At 37.0% G+C, this 16,270-nt stretch overlaps 1 protein-coding gene across 11 annotated transcripts in view; it reads left to right on the top strand.

Annotated features, from left to right (window-relative positions):
* Window positions 1-16,270, top strand: part of Egfem1 (EGF-like and EMI domain containing 1) — a 651,262-nt gene that overhangs the window by 150,968 nt on the left and 484,024 nt on the right.

Raw genomic sequence — 16,270 nt, 5'->3', positions numbered from 1 at the left:
GTCGATAGTAATTTCCAATATTCAGGAGCTCAGAAGCCATAGAACTAAGAAGAGGAAAGAAATCCTGGGCAGGAAGCAAACGAGCAGACCCACCAACAAATGCAACTTCCCTGTAGGTAGGTTCAGTACTCCCGAGGTGCTTTGACTGCTGAAAGTTGAATGGCAACTTTAAGACTGGTCTCTCAGGGTAAAACCTGTTAAAACACTTTGAAAAACGTAAGATTGATGATATAGTTTCCCATTATTTCTATATTTCCCATGGGGTTTTCCCTCTGTGCAGGGGTCATGGGCTTATCCTGAGGGTAATTATCTTTTTTATTCTATTTCACCAAGTGCGTCATTGGTGGAACTGAAAATGGTTTTACTTCAGGCTGACTACCATTTATTGGGTTTATCATCTTGAATGAGATCCATCCTTTATGTTGAAGAGGAATAATACTGTACTTTAGAGGTACTTAAGCTTTCTAATCTCAATTTGACTAATAGAAGAGGGTATTTAAACGTATTTACTCTTATTTATAATAAAAATATCAAATATGGATGATCATACCCCATATAAATGTACATGCACTCATACATGAAAATTTTTATTTTCTAATGAAATATACAGCAGTCGTTCTAGAATTTATATTATATAGCTTTGCCATGTTAAATATGTATTAAAAATCAGCCTTAATTATATGAATAAATCCTATTTTTAAAATAAGGTCAAGAATTATCTCTCTCACTCTGACTTTTAATTCTCATTATGAGTTGTGGTTCATTGAACAAGTATAGAAATGTACTACGTATGAATCTCCCAATTTTAGCTTTTACAATATTCTTCTGTTTCATATACTTCTACAGAAGTAATATTTTCTGACTATAATTTAAAATATTTGGAAAATTATTCAACCTTGTGTCTCTGCTGATTTTGTTTTAGTAAATTTGAATTATACTTGACTTCCTATACTAATTAATATCTAATGAATGTTTCTTTGCACTATGAAATCTTTCCCTTAAGAAAACAAATCTTTAGCAAACAGTACTCAGTGGATCATCCTGGTTATCACACATATAGGAATAAAGATATGCTTAGATCATTTGTATTTTGATGTGTTTATTTTCTAGCAAAATTACTGTTCCTACCAGGGTAACTGAGTAGTTTCAGCCTAGATCTTAGTGTATGCATGCTGTCCATCCATGATTTAATAGCTCAAATTACAGTCTTAGAAGAAAACCACACTTTTTCATCTTAGGTTATTAGGAAATAGAACTTTCTGTTGAAAATGGACCAGCCTGCTCTATTAATTATAAATTGAAAGTAGGTTTTCTTATTTTTATACAAAGCATTGTATTACCAATCACGTGCAATAGTAACACATTATGGTATACATGTCATTTATACATAATTGAAATGATTTTACAATAATATCTACAGGATTTAAAAAGTAAGTAAAGTAACTGGTGGTTTTTCGTTTGTTTGGTTGGTTTATTTTCTTTCTGTTTTGAAACAGTCATACTATGTAGCCTTACCTGGGTTGGAACTCGCTGGTAGACCAGGCTGGCCTTGAGCTCACACAAATCCACTTTTCTCTGCCTACTCAGTGCTGAGGTTACAGGTGGAACCACTATGTGCCAGCTAAAAGTAAATATTTCTTTCATCAGTGGTTTTCTCACAATCAAACCAATCTCCCTCCACAAAACATGAGAGTGTTTTCTTACTGCATTTTAAAACTTGGCTTAAAAATTATCCACATAATACAGTGTTCCTTATAAACAATATTTTTTGCGAGAGGATCAGTGTCTTTAATTCTGTACCCACTGCAGAGTCCACTATGCATGGGTGCATAGCCTCAAACTCCTGATCACACACATGACCCTGGATGATCACTGTAAGGCACAACGCAGAATGAATGAATGAATAAATAAATAAATAAATAAATAAATAAATAAATAAATAAATAAATAAATAAGGGAGGGGAAGAATGAAGGGCATTTAGGAGGGTAGGCAGGGCATCCAGTGAGAGTGCTCAGTGGGTACGCACACATGTGGAATTGTAAACATTACTGCTGACAGGACATTTCGTCCTTGTTTTATTCTGAGCTCCTTAGTATTGGAAGCTCTGCTTCTATCTTCAGCTATGCTTCTCCGGGTCTTTTGCTCACAGTTGCTCTGTGGGAATGGGAAAGACTGGGTGATAGCTCACAGCTACTCTGTGGGATGGGGATTGCCTGGGTTATAGTCATTTTATTTCTACCATGCAATAAAGTTAAAGTACAAATCCATTGTCGATGAGTTATCTCATTGAGGTAGGAAGGAGCGAGCTAAGACACTTGATGCTGTAGGACTTACTCATCCCATGCTTTTGCTGTCGCTGTCTTTGGCTTTGTTTTGGAACCACAATATCATTGTTGGTCCCAGACTGGCTTTGCACTCTTCAATTCTCCTGCCTAGGCCTCCTGAGTGCTGGAATTACAGCAGTAAGGCGCCACACTGCTTTGATTGTTAGTTCTCTTAAAGTCCTATTTTAAGCAAATCTAAGCATCTAAAGCATGTATTGTGATCATGTGACTTTGCACAGTGCAGGAAGCAGTATTGGTGGAGTGAGTGACTAGTGGAGGAATGAATTAGAATTCACCTTAAAATTAATGAATGTATACTTCAGAAATTCACAGATAATTATTTGTCTCTATCCTCAACTAAAATAGATTTTATTTCATTTACCCAAACCATCTAAAATTAAACTTGATAATCAAGAGGTGAATAAATGTTTGAGTAAGGCTAACTACTTACCTGATTAATGAGAAACATAGAAAACAGAGTACTCGAAATTGATGTGGATATTAAGCATAAGCATTTCGAACTATGTGAGAAAGCTGCCACTTAGAAAATATACTTTTTTTTTAAATGAGCATATACCAAGCCTAGTTAGCTTAGTCTTCATAATTTCTCCCACAGATAGTAAAAGATGTATCGGTTTCTCTCGGATTCATGTTCCATAATAGCATGCCTTTAATCTCAACTTCTATTTTGGGGGCTAGTCTTCAGCTGAAGCAAGGGAGCTATTTGTTTTTTATAAGAGCTAGGCTGGCACATGTCACAGGCAGTGGACAAGCAGATCAGGTTATAAAGAGCTCATATTTAGCCTCAAGCAAAATGCAAACTGGCTCCCTGGGACCTTTCCCTGCCCGGAATGCTGAGGAGAGCTGAGAAGACAATGCAGGGAGGAATGATTTACAGAGCTTATAAATGGGAAGTGCTGAGTTGCTATGGGGGTCCCACCCTGATTACCAAATGGAGGAGCCACATCAGAATCATGGACATAGGCATCTCTGTCCCTACTCTGCTGCTCTGCCTGGGTCCTTGTCATGGTTACCACACCCTTTGCTTCCCCCCTCCTTTTTTTCCTTTAGAAATGATGATTCTGATTTGAATGTCTATATCTGAAACTCTCAGTACTGAAGCTGGCCTTTACAGGTCACCCAAGATGGATTTCAGGACTTGATGACCGAGGTAAACACAGGTCATGCGAGTTTTGTTCCTTTCTGGTTAGGCATTAACAATGTGTTGAAAGGCTTTCTTGGCAAAAAGAGGAAAATAAAGAGTTGTGCAGAAGGTTTGTTCTGAGTAGTAAATGTGATAAATACATACCAATTAGAGAGGCATTTGTCAACGAATGGTAGCTGCATACCACTGGTCAGAAGCACCCAAGGAAGACACTAGGGCTGGTATCTTCTTTGTCCCTTCCTTCTTATTTGACTTTGGGCAAATACTTAAGAGATCCAGTGTCATGGTAATTATGTGAAGCTTGTCTGAGTTCCTTAGTTAGAAGAACAAAAGACATGGATATTCAGGAGGAGAAAGATAATGGGTGAGATATGAGGGGATGGTACTCCTGCATTGTCAGAAGAATTTTCTGGAATAACTGAAAGCATACTGAGCTTGACTCTGGAGTAGTTATTAATTTTTAGTGAGCACATGGTTAAATTTGGTTGTCAATATTTTGTGATGAGGGTAATGTATCATGAATGGTTGACATTCACTGTTGTAATAATAATTTAAGCTCTTATAATGAGTCTGTTCAAATCACAGAGCGTATTTACCAACCTGTACACATAATTAACATTTTAATTCCCCTGAATATCTTATCTCATTATCCACACAGCTTAGGAAAATTTATTAAATAGACCCTGGCAACCAGCAAGCTTAGGCTTTGTAAGACCACAGAGAAGGATACTGAGTTTCCATTTGTGGGGGTCGCGCGTTGGGGGGTGGGTTGAAAAGGTTTGAAGGGAGGAGGGGAGGCTGGAACAGGGTTTCTGAGTGAACCTGCTTAGTAGCTCTTGGAAGTAATGAGTGTTGAGTTTGGGTTGAGTGGTGAAATTGGAGAATATTTTATCTTCAAAATTAAATTTGCTCTTATGCATATCACTGAGCTGCACTCTCCTGAAACAACAAACTTAACTAGGCCCTAGCCATGCTCACCACACTTCGAACACTCTAAGCAAGCTCCTAACACTGCCCAGCATGCATGGTCACTCACATTCCAGGGATCTGTGACTTCTTTCTGTGCCGCTTCTTATTTGCTGTCCTCTTTTTTTTTCTTTAATTGTTCCCAGAAAGTGGGAAAGTAAGTGTTTATCAATCTGACCAATTGTCAAAGAAGCCAATGTTAAACATCTGGGGCAAAATGATACCTTATGGGCAATTTTCAAATTTCCCTTAAATTTATATTGTGATACGATAGGAAACGCTTCCTAGTGTTAGGTACTGTGGATGGTATGGTATAACTGAAAACTGATGAAACCTTCCCATTCTATTAACTGAGCACCAGAAAGTTAAGATAGAAGAACTCCAAACCTAAAACTGTCCTCATTTTCTTATCTTACACAGAGGGGGGAAAGTTATGCTCTTTTTTATTGATAACTTATGTCCTGTATTTTTTAAATTACCAGAAGATAAAAACTATGAAAAATTTTGAGTCCAAGTGCAACTGTAGATGTAACAGTAGATATTGAGCCGTTTAAGTAAACTCAGTTACCATGCAAGACCTTTACATTTGACTAATCCTTAAAGTGCTACTCATCTAAAAGGAGAGAATAAGCAATTTGGGTAACATCGAGATGAATACAAACATAATGAAAGTGAAAAAGGTTGTATAAATCTCAGAATGTGTTTTCCATGAGCAATTTGCTTTTCTTAAAGGAAAGTCACCATCTCATTGAAGAGACCTGGTGATGGAATCCTTTAGGCTGACTTAGGGAAGGGATCTTGAAGGCAGCAATTCTAGGCACTCCAGTTCTCTAGCCAAGCATACCTGAAAGGAGCTCTGGTTCCTTACCTCCCCCTAAATGAGCACCCTTACCTGAGGGTTGCAGGTATAAATGGCTCATGTCCAGTCCAGCCATTAATCCCTCCCTGTGAACAGCTTTAGAATGGAATTACTAGCTTTCCATGGTCTATGGATTATTATGTCCATTTCTATCTTTCAACTCAACTTCTCAATGATTGTGGGGGTTCCCTCTTCATGACAGGGGATGTTACAGTAGCCCCTCTAAACCACTAGGAAAAGCTGTTTCATTCTGGTCAAAAAAATAGAATCAAGAAAAGAAAATAGTCTTGGTGGCAACTGGACCTCCAGTAGAGTCAGTCAATCACATAAACAGGAGTCTATTTCTCAGAGACTCAGATTCACCATAAGTCATGCTAAAGACCCTCTATGTACCATGGCTTAAGTGAATATGAATATCATTGAGTACAACCTTTATTTCCACTGGTTGTTGACCAGAGCCCAAGTCTACTTTTTCCAGTATTTTTAGACTTTCTTTTTTTCTCAAAAGCTCCTCTCAGTTCTCACACTTTCCTATCTTGTGACTTATTTCTATTGTGAAACATGCAGCTTAATGCAAAAGGCATAGCCCTTTTTCTTCCCACCCTCCACCTTTCCTTTCTGGCAGCTGCCAAATTACCAGCTTGCCTGGACCATTGTTTTTCTTTTAGAGCCTAATAGAATTATCCTTGGGCTTCTTTATGAATCTTTTCTTAAATCATTTTTAGCAAGAAATGCATAATTTATTCTTTTAGGTAATGAAAGATTAAGTAAGATAAAAACCACAACTAACAAAAATGATCAAGTTAAAATAAAACAGATAAAATTGGCGTTTGTGTCTTTCAAAGGTGATGCACACTGTCTACGTTGCTTAAGATACAGTATTTCATAGTCTCCTTTCCTGATTTAGATATATTAGCTAATATTACATATTAGCTTTATATATACATATATACACACACAAATATATGTATATATTAAATAGATATATCTGTAGTAATTTAGTCAGTAAAATAAACTCAGTTATAATATATATATACTACAATAAAATGCCCATCATAAAACATTATCATAGTAACCAAAATTAAAGAGACAAATAATCCTAACAATATAAGATAAATGTCAGATTGCTCATCCATAAAAGATTCTGAGCTCAAATGATTCTGTTTGAGCTTTCCAAAGTTTATGGAAGATATGTCTATAGGAACCATACTGGAGAAAATTTTCAAAAATTATAATTGATTTTGGTTATTGAATGAGATAAATTGGATAAAGAAAATGGCAGCACCTGCAAAAGAAATTATACAAGTAACTGACATAAAAGTATTTTTCATCCCTCACCACCCTCTCCCTTCCTTGTTGTTTCATTGTGTGTGGCTGTAGTCTTTCAAACTAAGATAGTTATTCACGATTAATCTAAGCTTAAATCAGAGGTGATATCCATGTTTCTCTTTGCTAGCCATTCATTTATTTCCCAGACTTCTTTAGACCTGTTATATGGATGATTCAGTTCTGATCGATGGAATTTAAGGACAACCAATGGAGACAATGAGGGGAGATGAAATTGAGGTCCTCCTAGCACAATGAGGTAAAAAGGAAAGGTTGGTGGTATTTTCTGGAGTGGCCAGCAGCCAGTTTGTGAACATAATGTCATGTCAGGAGGATTGAAGTGAAAGCCTTCACTATAGTTATGGATGATGGAGAGAAGACAGAGGATCTTGTAGCAACCTATGCTGAACCAGACTTACAGTTACTTCTTGGAATGCTCCTGTTAGCTGAGACAACAATTAGTACACGTACACATACATGTATCTAAATACCACACGTTACATGGCACTGTTTGTGGTTTTGTTCTCATTGTTTTGATACCCGTAAATATTCTTATGATACAAATGCTAAAATTCAAAAGCAAGTGTTGATGAAGGAGAAAAAAATTAACAGTTCATTGAAACATAACTCACTGTACTTTGGTAGGATGTCCTAAGTAAAACCATGGATATCAGCCTGTAGAGATGGATGTATAAGTATGAGGACATGAATTTGGAGATGCCCATCACTCAAATAAAGAGGCAACTATGATACCAGCACTTATAATACAGTATAAGCATGTGAATAGGGATAATCCCACTAGCCCACTGGCTAGCCAGTCTAGAAGGAACTGTGAATGTATTACAGATTGGTGGGGAGAGAGAGACAGAATGCCCTGACCTCCATACACAACCACATAGATGAGTACAGCTATATACATAATAGCACACACATACACAAACACACACATACACAAACACACAGACACATACACACACACAAATTTTAAGAAATAAAGCCATCTAACAAAATTGTTCTAATAAGATGGCATATTGTTAATTAATCTTAAGATTGCTACATAAATTCCAATATTAATATTTTAAATGTAAATACATTTTATCAAGAGCATTGTTTTAATAATAAAATTCTGGTTGGATTTTTCATCAAATATAGTTGGGGCAAGTTGAGGGATGCTCATTATTTTTATAACTTAAAGAGTTACTTATAGTCCTAGCCAATTAAGTATGTTTTGAAATAGAAACAAAATTGTGAGTCTTGAAAGAAAATTAATCCTGTTTTTTGAAAACATGATCACATGCATATGAATCCCAGGAAAATGAAATGAGTGGATGGGAAAAGTTATTAGGTGCCCCTGGGTGGAATAGATGCCCTGACTCAATGGGTTTGACAGTAGCCCTGTCATATCCAAAGTTGAGAAAATTTATCATGAGGCCGAAATTGTAATAGAGATCTCTTCTATCCAAAGGAGCCAGACATCATCAACGAGACAAGAGGATACCAATGAAGGGGTGCTAATGCTGTGCTGGGCTATGCTGGGCTGTGAGGTTACTTTATGAGCTTTCGGCAAGGGTTATGTGAACTATTCACATTTATCAACCTTTGAGTTAGACTTTTCATCACTGTGAACAAACACTGGACAGAGTGAACCGAAGGGAGGCACATGTACTTAATCTTATAGTTTCAGAGCTCAGGTAGAGTTCACCCCATGTCGGTAGGCTGAAGGTGGCACTGAGCACAGCCGAAGGCTCAAAGAAGGACCAAAAAGGACCAAAGGTACTCCCAAAGACTGTTTCCTCCAGCCAGCTCCATCCTAAAGTTTCTAGAACTTTCGAAAGCAGCACCAGGAGCAATGAGTCAATCATTTAAAACAAGGATCTGGAGGGATATTTCATATTGAAACCACAACAGCTTTTGTTAACCATTTGCACCTAAGAACTTTATAATAAATGATTTTAGTCCTTGGAAAGGGGTATGTGTAAGAGTACGTGTGCACCTATAATCAGCCTTACTAGTGCCTTCATTATTAACAAAGGGGCACTAGCAAGATGGCTCAAGTGGTAAAATGTGCTTGACAACTTGAGTTTGATCCCGGGGGCCAACATGCTGTAAGGACAAAATCAACTATAAGTTGTCTTCTAACGTAAGCTTGTATGTGATGGTATGAACATGCACATTCATACACATATATGCACACAGACAGAATAAAATATGATAATATTAAAAGAACTTCTATCATCCACATACCAATAAATTAAAATTCTGTATTAGAGACAAAGAACAGACAAGGTATATGTTCTTCAGAGCATATCATGATGGCTGACATATAAGGAAAAATTAAGCAATACCATATTTATATAAAATAAGTTAAAACAAGCCATATATGCTCATAAATAACAACAAAAAGCTAAATAAAAAGCACTTTTTAAACTATTTAAGAGTGTGTGTGTGTGTGTGTGTGTGTGTGTGTGTGTGTCTGTATGTGTGTATCCTGGGAACAGTATTATCAGACATGATAAAAATCTTTCCTAATTTAGTAATTATCAATCACTTGAAATTTAATTTGAAACTTATATATACATACATGAATATATAGTACACACATGCACACACACACACACACACACATGTTAGGGAAATGCACATACATAGATGAAAGGTTAGAACTTCCCTATCAGCCATGTCAAGTGTTCGGTCAAATTTAGCATGACTATTTGAAGAGCATACAGATGTAATAATGCAAGTTCTGACCAAGTATGAACTGTACCTACCAAAACCGAGGTACACTAACATTATAGGGTAAATGAGAAGCCAGGCACCATTGCACAGAACAAGCTGAGCATGGGTTTTACTGTGTGAAAAACTCATGGAGATCATCAAAGGCAAGTCCACAAGAGCTTCTCCACATGTAGACCTACGAAAAGTGAAATTCCAAGCTCAGTTATGGATTCCTAAGGAAGCATCAGTGAAAATGACGTTATTTTTTCTTACCACTTGAGGAAAATGTAAGGAAATAACGATTTTCAGAGGAAATAGGAGAAAAATCCTAACACCTTTCTTGTCTTATTAAAATCATGGGTACACATGAATTTCAAAGAGTGTTGAATGACAAAACCACAGATGATGCTTTCATGCCCGCTCCCTGATGAGAGCCCCGCCTTCTAGATGCACTCCGTCTCCAGGGTTTTTTCCTTTTCTTTTCATTTTTGACAATCATTATGAAATTCTTAAAGTCTCTGTGACATTATCCATTTGTGTTCATATTTTTAGAGTTCCCCATAAAATGGACGCTTTATAACGTCTAACCTTCCAATCCATCTTTGCAAGCCTGTCTGTGTTGATTTCCCCAAGTTTCTTGGCTTGCTGTTCATATCTGCATGATGTATGCTTGAGTGTAATACATTACTTCTTACAACAAGTCTCATTGGATTTCTTCCTCATGCTCCAGTTGCTGTAATCCATACCTCATTTTTCACTGTATCTTTAAGGATAATGGAATCACCTTTGTCTATTTACTTGGTACTTAATATAAAATGACTTAAAAGAAGAAACGTCAAGGTATGTTTTTTGCGTACACATCACGATATAGTTTCCAAGATGAGGGTTTGTAGCACATACTGTACGCCAATAGCTCTCCCAAGGATGTTCCTTCAGGCATCGAGTTACCTGTAATGTCCTGCCCTTCAATTTTCAAAGTTTTAAAGAAATATTTCTCCTATAGCTACCTGCTTTTTTTTTTATAGCATGTGTTCTCTGCTCTTGGCATTATCTTCGGTTTCATTGAATAATCTGGTTTGATTGTTTCTTGTTTGTTTTTGCAGAGGGCATGTGCATGCGAGCATCATTGGAGGCGTGCTGGTATTGGAGTTGATGGCTCTTTTGCCTTATATTCCTCTAGCGGACTATGCGGATTTGATTTAAATGCAACATTTTCTTTTAAGTTTTGATAATCATGCTTTTTGGGTTTCCTTGTAAACAGGATGCTAATAGAACTGATAATGAGGAAAGTGGTGCTGAGAACACACACGCACTTCCTTCTGGCATGCCTCGTAATTAGCTCGCTTCCTCTGGAAGCCTTCAGAGTCTCTTCCTTGTCCTTGGAATGCTGGGCTTGCATCAGGAAGTTTCCAGGCATACAGCTAGCCTTGTTCAATTTTTAATTTCCATTCGTCTTGCTCAGCCTTATTTCAACTCATCCCATTAAACACATCTTCCTGTTGTGTGACATTTCCTGTAGTCTTTTCTCTGTTGAGTCATTTCTTTTTAGCAGCGCAGATATTTTTCTATCTGGATATTTTACATATAATTCTTCACTTTCTGCTGTTTTATAGGTTTTTATAGCCATTTCTTTGTTGTTTTCCATTTTTGTTTGGGTGATTTACTCCTTTGCCATCATGTAGAGCTTCCCACGGCTAATTTTCAGCTAATTTCTTTGAAATCTATTGATGAGCAAGGAAATAAATATATTGTAAAAAGTGCATGGCTGTAAGGAGATGTGCTATTTATTACTACTTATTATCTGTACATGTATTTCATTAAATACTTGAATATGCATATATACACATATATAATGTATCATATGTTTAATATGTTTATTAGTCAATACATTTTGAAAACTACTAACTTAAGCTGTAATTAATTGTTGTCCTAGATTGACACAGAGAGCTCTTTTCCCATTCTTCTCAAAGGTCTCTCTCCTCTGTTTCTGTCTCTATCTCTGTCTCTGTCAGTCTCTCTATCTGTCTCCCTGTCACCCTGTCTTCCTTGGAATTCACTATGGAGAACAAGCTGAACGTATAGTAATTCATATGTTGTTGCTCTCCGGATTCTGGAATTAAAGGTGTGTGCCCTGCTATGCAAGGTCTGGAGATTTTTTTGATTAGTGGACACAATATCCTCTTGGCTCTCTTAGCATTCTAATAATATTTTGAATAATTATTTTTACCACGGTTTGCTATTTACTTTTTTCACTTTTCTTTTTTTCCATTAGTTTATTTTTTTTCATTTTACATTATGATCGTGGGCCCCCTCCCAGTAATCCATCCTACAGTCTCTAGTCCCTTCCCTATTCTTACTCCCCTTTCCCTCTGAGAGAGCTCCCCTGAGGCCAGACCAAGCAACCTATATAGGGAAACACATTACACAAAAAGACAACAGCTTGGGGACAGCCCCCACTCCACTTGTTGGAGGACCCATATGAAGACTGATATGTACATCATCTGCTACATATATGAGCTGGGGGCCTTTGTCCAGTTCATGTCTGCTCTGTGGTTGGTGGTTTAGACTCTGAGAGCCCCAGAGAGTCCAGGTTAGTTGATTCTGTTGGTGTTTCCATCCTCTCCAGACCTCTCCAATGTTTGGCTGTGGGTTTCTGTATCTGTTTCAGTCAGCTGCTGGGTGGAGTCTCTCAGAGGCGCATTATGCTAGGCTCCTGTCTGCAAGCATAACAGAGACTTATTAATAGTTTCATGTATTGGAGCTTGCCCATGCGAGGGGTCTCAAGTTGAGCCAGTTATTGGTTGGCCATTCCCTCAGTCTCTCCTTCATTTTGTTCCTGCATTTCTCTTAGACAGGACAAGTTTTCAGTCACAAGTTTTGTAGCTGGGTTTGTGTCCCTATCCCTCCACTAGGAGTCCTGCCTGGCTACAGGAGGTGGCCACTTCAGGCCATATCCACACTGCTATGTGTCTTAGCTACTTGAATTGACTCCTGGGAGCCTGCCCCATGCCAGGTCTCTGTCACATCCTAGAGATGCTCCCACCCAACCTTACCAGTTGCAGATTTCCATTCATTCTCTTGACCCTCTCTCCTGTGTCTCCCTACACTTGATACAGACCCGTTTCCTTCCATATCCCCTGTCCGACCCAGTACTCTCTCTCCATCTGCTTCCTTCTAAGTGAGATTCAAGCACCCTCACTTGGGCTTTCCTTCTTATTTAGCTTCTTTGGACCTGTGGAATGTAACATGGTACCTGTATTTTATGGCTAATATCCACTTACAAGTAAATACATACAGTGCATATCTTTTGAGTCTGGGTTACCTCCTCAGGAAGATATTCTCAAGTTTTAACCATTTGCCTGCAAAATTCATGATGTCCTGCTTTTTAATAGCTGAATAGTCTTACATTCTGTAGATGCATCACATTTTCTTTGTCCATTCTTCAGTTCAGGGACATCTGGGTTGTTTCCAGTTTCTGGCTATTATGAATAAAGCTGATATGAACATAGTGGAGCACGTGTCCTCTTAGCATGGTGGAGCATCTCTGAGGTATATGCCCAGGAGAAGTGTAGCAGGTTCTTCAAGTAGAACTATTTCCAACTTTCTGAAAAACCAACAAATTGATTTCCAGAGTTATACAAGTCTGCATTCTCACGAGCAATGGATGAGTGTTCCTCTTCCTCCACACCCTTGCCAGCATATGTTGTCACTGATGGCTGATCTCAGAGTCATTTTGATTCGCATTTCCCTGATGATTAAGGATGTTGGACATTTAAAAAAATGCTTCTTTAAAAGATTCCTTTGTTGAGAATTCTATGTTTATCTCTGTACCCCATTTTTAAATTGGGTTATTTAGGTTGTTGTTGTTGAACTTCCTGAGTTCTTTACATATTTTGGGTATTAACCCTTTGATGGATGGAGGGTTAGTGAAACTCTTCCCTGTCTGTAGGCTGACATTTTGTTTTATTAATAGTGTCCTTTGCCTTATAAAAGCTTTTCAATTTCTGGCGGTCTCATTTATCAATTTTTGGTCTTAGATACTGAGCCACTAGTGTTATGTTTAGGAAGTTGTCTCCTTTACCAATGAGTTCAAGGCTGTTCTCCACTTTATTATCTTCTATTAGATTTAGTGTATCCTATTTTATGCTGAGGTCATTGATCCACCTGGACTTGAGTTTTGTGTTGGGTGATAAGTTTTGACCTATTTACATTCTTCTACATGTAAATATCCAGTTAGACCAGCATCATTTCTTGAAGATGATTTCTTTTTTCCATTATGTGGTGTTGGATTCTTTTTCAAAAATCAAGTGTTCATACATGTCTGCATGTTTGTTCTTGGTTTATGATTCCATTCCTTTCAGCAACTTATCTGTTTCTATACCAATATCATGACGTTTTTATTACTGTTGCTCTGTACTACAGCTTGGGATAAGGGATCATGATTCCTCCAGTAGTTCTTTAATTGTTCAAGATTGTTTGAGCTATCCTGGTTTTTTGTTTTTACATATGAAATTGAGAATTGCTCTTTAAAGTATTATAAAATGTCGTGTTGGTGTTTTGTTAGGAATTGCATTGAATTATTAGATTACTTTTGATAAAATGGCTAATTTTCACCATGTTAAACCTACTGATCCATGAGCATGGGAGATCTTTCCATCTTCTGATATTTTCTTCAATTTCTTTCTCCAGTGACTTGAAGTTTTTGCCATTTAGGTCTTTCACTTGTTTGGTTAGAGTTGCACCAAGATATTTTATATTATTTGTTGATATTCTAAAGAGTTTTTCCCCTAATTTCTTTCTTGATCCATTTATGATTTATATAAAGAATGGCTACTGATTTCTTTGAGTTAATTTTGTATTCAGCCACTTTGCTTATCAGCTGTAAGAGTTTTCTGGTAGAATTTTGGGGGTTGATTATGTATACTATCATATCATCCTTGAAAAGTAATATTTTGACTTTTTTTTTTCAATCTCTGTTCCCTTGATCTCCTTTAGTTGTCTTATTGTTCTACTACTAATAGATAGGGAGAGGGTGGGCATCTGTGTCTTGTTTAGTTGCTTTAAGTTTCTCTCCTTTTATTTTAATGTTAGTTATTGGCTTGCTGTATGTTGTTTTGATTATGTTTATCTGTGTACATTATATACCTGATCTCTCTAATACTTTTAACATGAAGGGGTACTTGATTTTGTTAAAGGTTTTTCAGCATCTAATGAGATGATCTTTTTTTCCTTTCCTTCAGTTTGTTTTTATGGTGGATTAAATTGATAGAATTTTGTATATTCAGCCATCTCTGCATTCCTGGGATGAAGCCTACTTAACCATGCTGGATGATGTTTTCTGGATTTGGTTTGCGAGTATATTGTTGAATGTTTTTCATCAATATTTATAAAAAATTCTGTCTGAAGCTCTCTCTCTCTCTCGTTGTTGAGTCTTTGCATGGTTTAGGCATCAGGATGAGTGTGGCTTCATAGAATGAGTTTGACAGTGTTCCTTCTGTTTCTATTTTGTGGAATAACTTGAAGAGTATTGGTTTTAGCTCTTTGAAAGTCTGGTAGAATTATGCTCTAAAACCATCTGGCCCTATACTTTTTTTGGTTGGGAGATATTTGATGAGTATTTTTATTTCTTAAGGAGTTATAGGTCTGTCTAAATAGTTTACCTAATATTTATTTAACTTTGGTAGGTGGTATCTGTCTAGAAAATTGTCCATTTCCTTAAGTTTTTCTAATTTTGTGGAGTGTAGGCTTTAAAGTAAGACCTAATGACTCACTGCTTTCCTCAGTGTCTGTTGTTTTGTCTTTTCAATGCTGAGGCTGTTCATTTGGATGCTGTCTTTCTGCCCTTTCATTAGTTTGGCTAAGAGTTTGTCTATTTTGTTGATTTTCTCAAAGAACCAGCTCTTGGATGTATCAATTATTTGTATTGTTTTCTTTCTTTCTAATTGATTGATTTCAGCCCAAATTTTGATTATTTCCTGCCTTCTACTCCTCTTTGGTGTGTTTGCTTCTTCTTTTTCCTAGAACTTTCAGGTGTACTGTAAATTTCTGGTATGAGAATTTTCTAATTTCTTTATGGAGGCACTTAGTGCTATGAACTTTCTTCTTAGCACTACTTACATTTTGCCTCATAAATCTGGGTATGTTGTGCCTTCACTTTCATTGGATTGTAAGAAGTCTCTAATTTCTTTCTTTATTTCTTTCCTTTCCCAGTGATCATTGAGAAGTGAGTTGTTCCATTTCCATGAGTATTTAGGCTTTCCGGTATTTCTGTTGTTGAAGTCCAGCTTCAATCTATGGTGGTCTGATAAGATACAAGGTGTTATTTCAGTTTTCTTGTATCTGTTGAGGATTGCTTTGTGATAGACTATGTGGTCAATTTTGATGAAACTTCCATGAGGTGCTGAGAAGAAAGTATATTCTTTGTGTTTGGGCGAAAAGTTCTACAGATATCTGTTAGGTCTATTTGGTTCATAACGTCTGTTAGTTTCATTATTTCTCTGTTCAAGTTTCTGTTTCCATGACCTGTCTATTGATGAGAGCAGGGCTTTAAAGTCCTCCAGTATTGTTATGGGGGAAGTGATGTGTGATTTATTTTTTAGTAATGATTCTTTTATAAATGAGATTGCCTTTTTGTTTGGGACACAGATATTAAGGATTGACACATCATCTTGGTGGATTTTTCCTTTGATGAGTATGAAGTATTGTTCCCAATCTCTTTTGATAATTTTGGTTGGAAATCTATTTTATTAAATGTTTAGAATGACTGCCCTAGCTTGTTTCTTGATTCCATTTGTTTGGAAAACCTTTTCCAGCCCTTTATTCTGAGGTCATGTCTATCATTGTTGTTGAGGTGTGTTTCTTATATGCAATAGAATTGTGGATCCTGTTTATACATCCACTCAGTTACCTCATAG

The sequence above is a fragment of the Rattus norvegicus genome, chromosome 2, assembly GCF_036323735.1.
Source record: "Rattus norvegicus strain BN/NHsdMcwi chromosome 2, GRCr8, whole genome shotgun sequence".
NCBI classification, from domain to species: domain Eukaryota; kingdom Metazoa; phylum Chordata; class Mammalia; order Rodentia; family Muridae; genus Rattus; species Rattus norvegicus.
This window is presented reverse-complemented; position numbering and strand designations above follow the sequence as displayed.